Source organism: Schistocerca serialis, chromosome 2 (assembly GCF_023864345.2).
Source record: "Schistocerca serialis cubense isolate TAMUIC-IGC-003099 chromosome 2, iqSchSeri2.2, whole genome shotgun sequence".
Classification (NCBI taxonomy): domain Eukaryota; kingdom Metazoa; phylum Arthropoda; class Insecta; order Orthoptera; family Acrididae; genus Schistocerca; species Schistocerca serialis.
In genome coordinates, this window is record NC_064639.1 from 457,223,184 (window position 1) to 457,229,183 (window position 6,000).

Consider the following 6,000-nt stretch of genomic DNA (forward strand, 5'->3'; position numbering starts at 1 on the left):
AGCTATATAAATTAAGAAAAAAAAGTCAGCAAGAGTATGCTGCTACAATCTAATATGTACTGACAAGACCAATTGTATGAAACCATACTAAAATATTGATAATAAATAAATATTATTTTCGGCATAAGCGTTCAATACAACAATCACACAATCTAATCTGGTCGGGACATAAGAAGACTTCACTTTTTTACGAAACGTGTTGTCCGTGGTGTTTTCAAGGCCACGGTCAGGAATATTTCTATTAATATCCAGCTCTTTTACTTTTATTTTGGCGAAATACATATACGCTGCCACATTGAGCTGTTATCAGAATCGCAGGTGTCAAAACAAACCACTAGCTGACGACAGTTTAGAATCTCGAACGTTCGTAAAAGTCGATAGATGTGTTAATCGACTAAAGCGTATATACGTCATAATGACGTCACACCATATCCAGGTTGGGTGAACTTAGCATCCTCCTTGTTTTGAAGGCAGTGGGTGGGGCCTGCCGCCATCTTGGATCCCCCAAAACATTAGCAGACGAGTGTTTACAATTGCTTCCTGTTCGTTATTTATGTCGTGTGCACGTGATATTTGTTTTATATAGTAAATGTTACTCGGTTTTAGTGAACAACACAGCATAAGGAACGCAACTTCAAACGTTTTTCTGGTCTTAAATGCGTATTCGATACAGTAATACGTAAAAATATTACGCTTCTTGCCTCAGTAATGTAATTCCTTTTTGTTTATACACTTAGAATAACCGAGAAGAGACGTATGTGCTATGAAAAGCGTGCTTTTGTATTCCATTTCTATTCACTTTCATTGTGTTTGTGTCGATAATTGATAAAGCCAGAACTCCAAAAACAATGATTGATAGTTTAGAGGCACCGATTTGTATTCGTTGCATTTTCAAGTCAAATGCAATTTTTAAATGTTCACGTTTGCAAGAAACTTACCTTATTTCCTTTGGTGTCCCATAGATGTATGCAGGGATGATATAAACAAGCCAGCTGTCATGTCAACAAAGTGAAAAATACGTTAAATTACAAAGGAACAGAACTGAATTTAAGATTGTCAGGCCCATTGCAATTTCCACATCTGCTTTCTTTTTAAATTGTACCTACCAAATGACATTCAGCGTGGCAAAGAACAGAAATTTACAGGGTAATACGACAACACAGTGATTAATGTAATGATCTAAGCCTGGACTTCGATAGGGAACTTTGCTTTAACAAATATGTAACCATTTAAGTACTTATAATTTAACCACCGTAACAGGTGTTCCACACATTTACATTGGGGGTGAAGCTGACTCCTGCACGTGGTGCCCCTGCATAGGTACTGGACTAGATTCTCCAGTACTGAACTGAACGTCAGCATTCCAAAAGCATTGCAATATAGGTTTCACTATGAATGGAAACCAAAGGTCTTTATCAAGACCTCACCTTGTGATTGTATCAATCAACATAGAAGGATTGTCTGTTGCCAAAGAAGAACTCCTGCAACATATTGCCAAGGAACCTAGGTGTGATATTTTATGTATACAAGAAACCCATCGAGATGACACCATGAGAAGACCAAAAATCCTTGGGATGAAACTGGCAGTTGAGCGACCCCATAGACAATATGGCAGTGCTATCTTTGTGAGGAACGATATAGCTGTTCTCTCTACCTCACTTACAGAATTTAACAATATTGAAATACTGTCTGTAGAACTGAATGGTTGTATTGTGTCGTCAATTTACAAACCCCCAGGAGCAGATTTCCAATTTTCACCTACAGACAACTACACCAATCAACAAGCTCACTTTATTGTTGGAGATTTCAATAGTCATAGCAGTGTTTGGGGTTATGCTGAGGACGACAGTAATGGTGAAGCAGTTTTGACTTGGGCTGATACCAACCATCTTAATCTTGTCCATGATAATAAACTCCCACCATCTTTTAACAGTGGGCGTTGGAAACGTGGGTATAACCCCGACTTAATTTTTGTTAGCGAGAACATAGCTCACCAATGCAGAAAAACTGTTCTAAATCCGATACCAAATACTCAACACCGCCCCATAGGCTGCCAAGTGTTTGCAGCCATTACTCCTAGAATCACATCATTCCGAAGGCGATACAATTTCAAGAAAGCAGACTGGCAGAAGTTTGCTGATCTCCTTGACTCAGAAGTTTCACGCATAGAACCCTCAGTTTCCAACTATGATGAGTTTGTAGAAGCCGTGAAGAGATGCACAAGACTCTCAACTCCCAGAGGCTGCCGAGTTAACTACATACCTGGCTTGACAGAAGAATCCGTGAAGCATCTACATAACTATATCCAACTTTTCAATGATAATCCTTACAGCATTGAAACCTTAACTGCTGGCCAAAATTTATCCTCAGCCTTAGCCAAATCCAAAAAAGAACGATGGATAGAGCTACTCGAGAACCTTGATATGTCTAAAAGCAGTCAGAAAGCCTGGCAGTTGCTGCGACGCCTGAACAACGACCCTGTCCACAATCATGGCCATGCAAACATTGCACCAGATCAAATTGCTCATCATCTAGTTCAGAATGGAAGGGTCAATTGTTCTAAAGATAGAACAAAACTCAAAAGAGAACCTGAACGTGAAAACAACCATATATCAAATGACTTCATCTTACAAGAACTCAGAACCGCAATTCAGAAATGCAAAAATGGTAAAGCGCCTGGTCTAGACGACCTAATGATTGAGCAAATTAAACATTTTGGTCCCATCACGGAAAGATGGCTTCTGCAATTCTATAATGGTTGTCTGAAGCGGAAACAGATCCCTGCCATCTGGAGGAAAACTAAAGTTATTCCCTTACTAAAACCTGGAAAGGGTGCAGCTGATCCCAAGAACTACCGACCGATTTCGCTCCTTTGCCATTTGTATAAAATCTATGAAAGAATGTTGCTAAATAGACTCACTCCCATTGTTGAAAAACAACTCATACCTCAACAAGCAGGTTTCCGACCTGGAAAGAATTGTACAGCACAAGTCCTTAATCTGACTGAACATATTGAAGAGGGATATGAGAAAGGATACATTTCCGGGGCTGTCTTCGTGGATCTCACAGCAGCATATGACACCATTCAACATCGACAATTATTGCACAAAGTCTACTACATCACTAGAGACATTAATTTCACCAGAACTGTGCAGACACTTTTGGAAAACCGGCGATTCTATGTGGAGTTCCAAGGAAGAAAGAGTAGATGGAGAAGTCAAAGGAATGGCTTGCCTCAGGGTAGTGTCCTTTCCCCCATATTGTTCAACATATTTACAAATGACCAGCCTCAACCTTCTCTTACAAAGAGTTTCATCTATGCAGATGATCTTGCCTTAGTCACACAAGCCAGAGATTTTGACACAGTAGAAAACCAGCTTACTGTTGCTCTCAAGGACCTATCTGAGTACTACAGAGTCAATAACTTAAGACCGAACCCTGCTAAAACTCAAGTTTGTGCTTTCCACCTACGCAATCGAGAGGCCTATAGAAAACTTACAGTGTTTTGGGAAGATCAAGAGCTTGAACATTGTTTCTACCCCAAATATCTGGGTGTCACCTTAGATCGAACGTTGACCTACAGAAAACACTGCACTAACACCAAGCAGAAAGTTGCTGCTCGTAACAACATCCTGCGGAAGCTCACTGGCAGCGTTTGGGGTGCAGATCCCAAACTACTAAGAACATCAGCCTTGGCCTTGTGTTATTCCGCAGCTGAATACGCATGTCCTGTATGGTACAAGTCATCTCATGCAAAGCAGGTTGATGTGGCCCTGAACGAAACCTGCAGGACAGTAACGGGATGCCTCAAAGCTACACCTATTGATAAACTCCATAAACTAGCAGGTATTGCTCCTCCAGACATAAGGCGTGAAGTCGCAGCCAAACTTGAGAGACATAAAGCAGATCATAACACCGATCACCTGCTACATGGATACCAGCTACCAATTAGTAGACTCAAATCTAGGAGGAGCTTCATGAGAACTACTACACCCCTCACCGGTCGGACTGGAGCAGCCAGACTATCTCAGTGGACAGCAAAATCTGACAGTAACGATTGGATGACTCCTTCTGAGACCCTTCCTCCTGGTGGAAATCAAGTCTGGACAGTGTGGAAGTCTCTAAATCGGCTCAGGAGTGGCGTCGGACGAACTAAGGACAATCTGTTTAAATGGGGCTTCATGAAGGAATCTTCCACCTTGTGTGACTGCGGAGAAGAACAGACAACCAAACATTTAATTAACTGTCCTAGATGTCCTGTATCATGTTCCACACAAGAGCTTGTTGATGTTTCAGACAATGCTGCTGCCGTTGCACAATTTTGGGCTAATACCGTTTAGTTTGTTCTTTTATGATTTGACCTGTTTTGTTATATTGTATATATTGTAAATTGTTGTAATGTTTTTGACTCGAAATAAATAAATAAATAAACTGAAGATTTAATTAACTACATGTAGTTACATTAGTTTTATATTAAATTATTGCATTTTAAAACATTAGTCCCCATTTCCAGGATATTTCTTGCCAGGATTTTTCAGTTACTTCAGAATAACCACACAGTGAAAACCAAGTGTAATGCTCACGTCCAGACAGCTCTTCGCCTTGGATTGATAGAAATCTAAAGTTAAATCACAGAAATAAAACCATACTGTAAAACTTTACAATGCATCAGAATTTCAAGTATATATAAGAAAATAGCGCTTAAATAAGTCCACTTACGAATGAAATGTGATTTGTTTAAACTTTAGACTACAATCAGAACGATTAGTACACCCGTGAGCGACGCAAGCCCGGCATTTTTTATCAAAACACTTCACGACTACACGGAATCAAACCAGAAGCGAATGTTTTGTGGTAGCTAACATGGCGGACCTTCTCTTGGGTCGGCTTCAAGTTTGTCACGTAATGACAACTCCTCTTATTTTTACCTCCATGATCCAGACAGAAGCGTCTCGCGGGCCCCGAGGAATCATGACGTCATATCATGGCATGACGTCGCCTCTCATGCAAGCCAATATCGCTGGTAGTTTTCGAAACGCGGATATTCTTTGAACATGGCATGCTGATGCCTTGTGGATTTGTGTATGATGGCGGGATTTGTGTGCGTTAAAGCTTTTCAATCACGGAAAAAAATTGATAATACTTGCTGCAAAAGCACGTGTTTGCAGACGAGAAAGGATAGTTTATATTCCAGACAATGGACGGTAAGTAACTTCCGTTAGTAATCTTATCATGCTCAAGAAAAGTAAAATGTATGGTAAATCTACAGAAATTTCATTCTTTGTGCCTATAGTATTCTGATGCATTATGTTACTCAGTAAAGTTTCTTTCAATGCATATATGTGGATTATTTGTGGTAACGGCGTATTCTCATAACAAATTGCTTCGGTATTTAAGTTGCAATCATCGTAACTTTTTCCTGATCAAAAATTGTGTAATAACTATAGTCTAACAGTAACCTGCACATTGGAAAACTTTTGAAAGTTCACAATTGATCATTGATCATAGTCAGTATTTTTGACAGTAAAATAGATATGAATTGCAGTGACTGAATCCAGGTTTGTGAGTGGTGTAATCTGTTTTTGTAATGGATGTTTCAGAGTTTCTGAAGTGAAAGTCCAAGGAAGAGAAGACAACGAGAAGTAGCTTTTTTGTCTGTTTCATGGTTTATAGGCCTACTGGGGAAACTCGCCATGTAAAAAAACGAGTAACGCATCCAGCTTGGTACCTCTATGGTGATGTGGAAATCCGAGCATTGTTAATAAAGAAATTAATTCTGTGTGTGTCTTTCTTTTGATTCCTTTATCATGTTGCTTATAGTAGACCAAATTTAATTAAAATACCCAGGTGATAATTTCAACATAAATTGGACTATGTGCATAGCTGCTTCTCACAGGCAAAGTATAAATATTCACCATCCTCTGGCATGCGTGTTCACTATTCAGTTATGGCAAAAGAAATCACTGACTCAAAGCATAATTTGCTTGGTAGACATAATTG

At 39.5% G+C, this 6,000-nt stretch overlaps 1 long non-coding RNA gene across 1 annotated transcript; it reads left to right on the forward strand.

The window, feature by feature from the left end:
• Window positions 1-5,020: 5,020 nt before the first annotated feature.
• Window positions 5,021-5,779, forward strand: LOC126455597 (uncharacterized). The gene is made up of 2 exons (XR_007585341.1): window positions 5,021-5,204; window positions 5,601-5,779. It is a non-coding gene; the product is annotated as an uncharacterized LOC126455597 (long non-coding RNA).
• The last annotated feature ends 221 nt before the right edge of the window (window positions 5,780-6,000 follow it).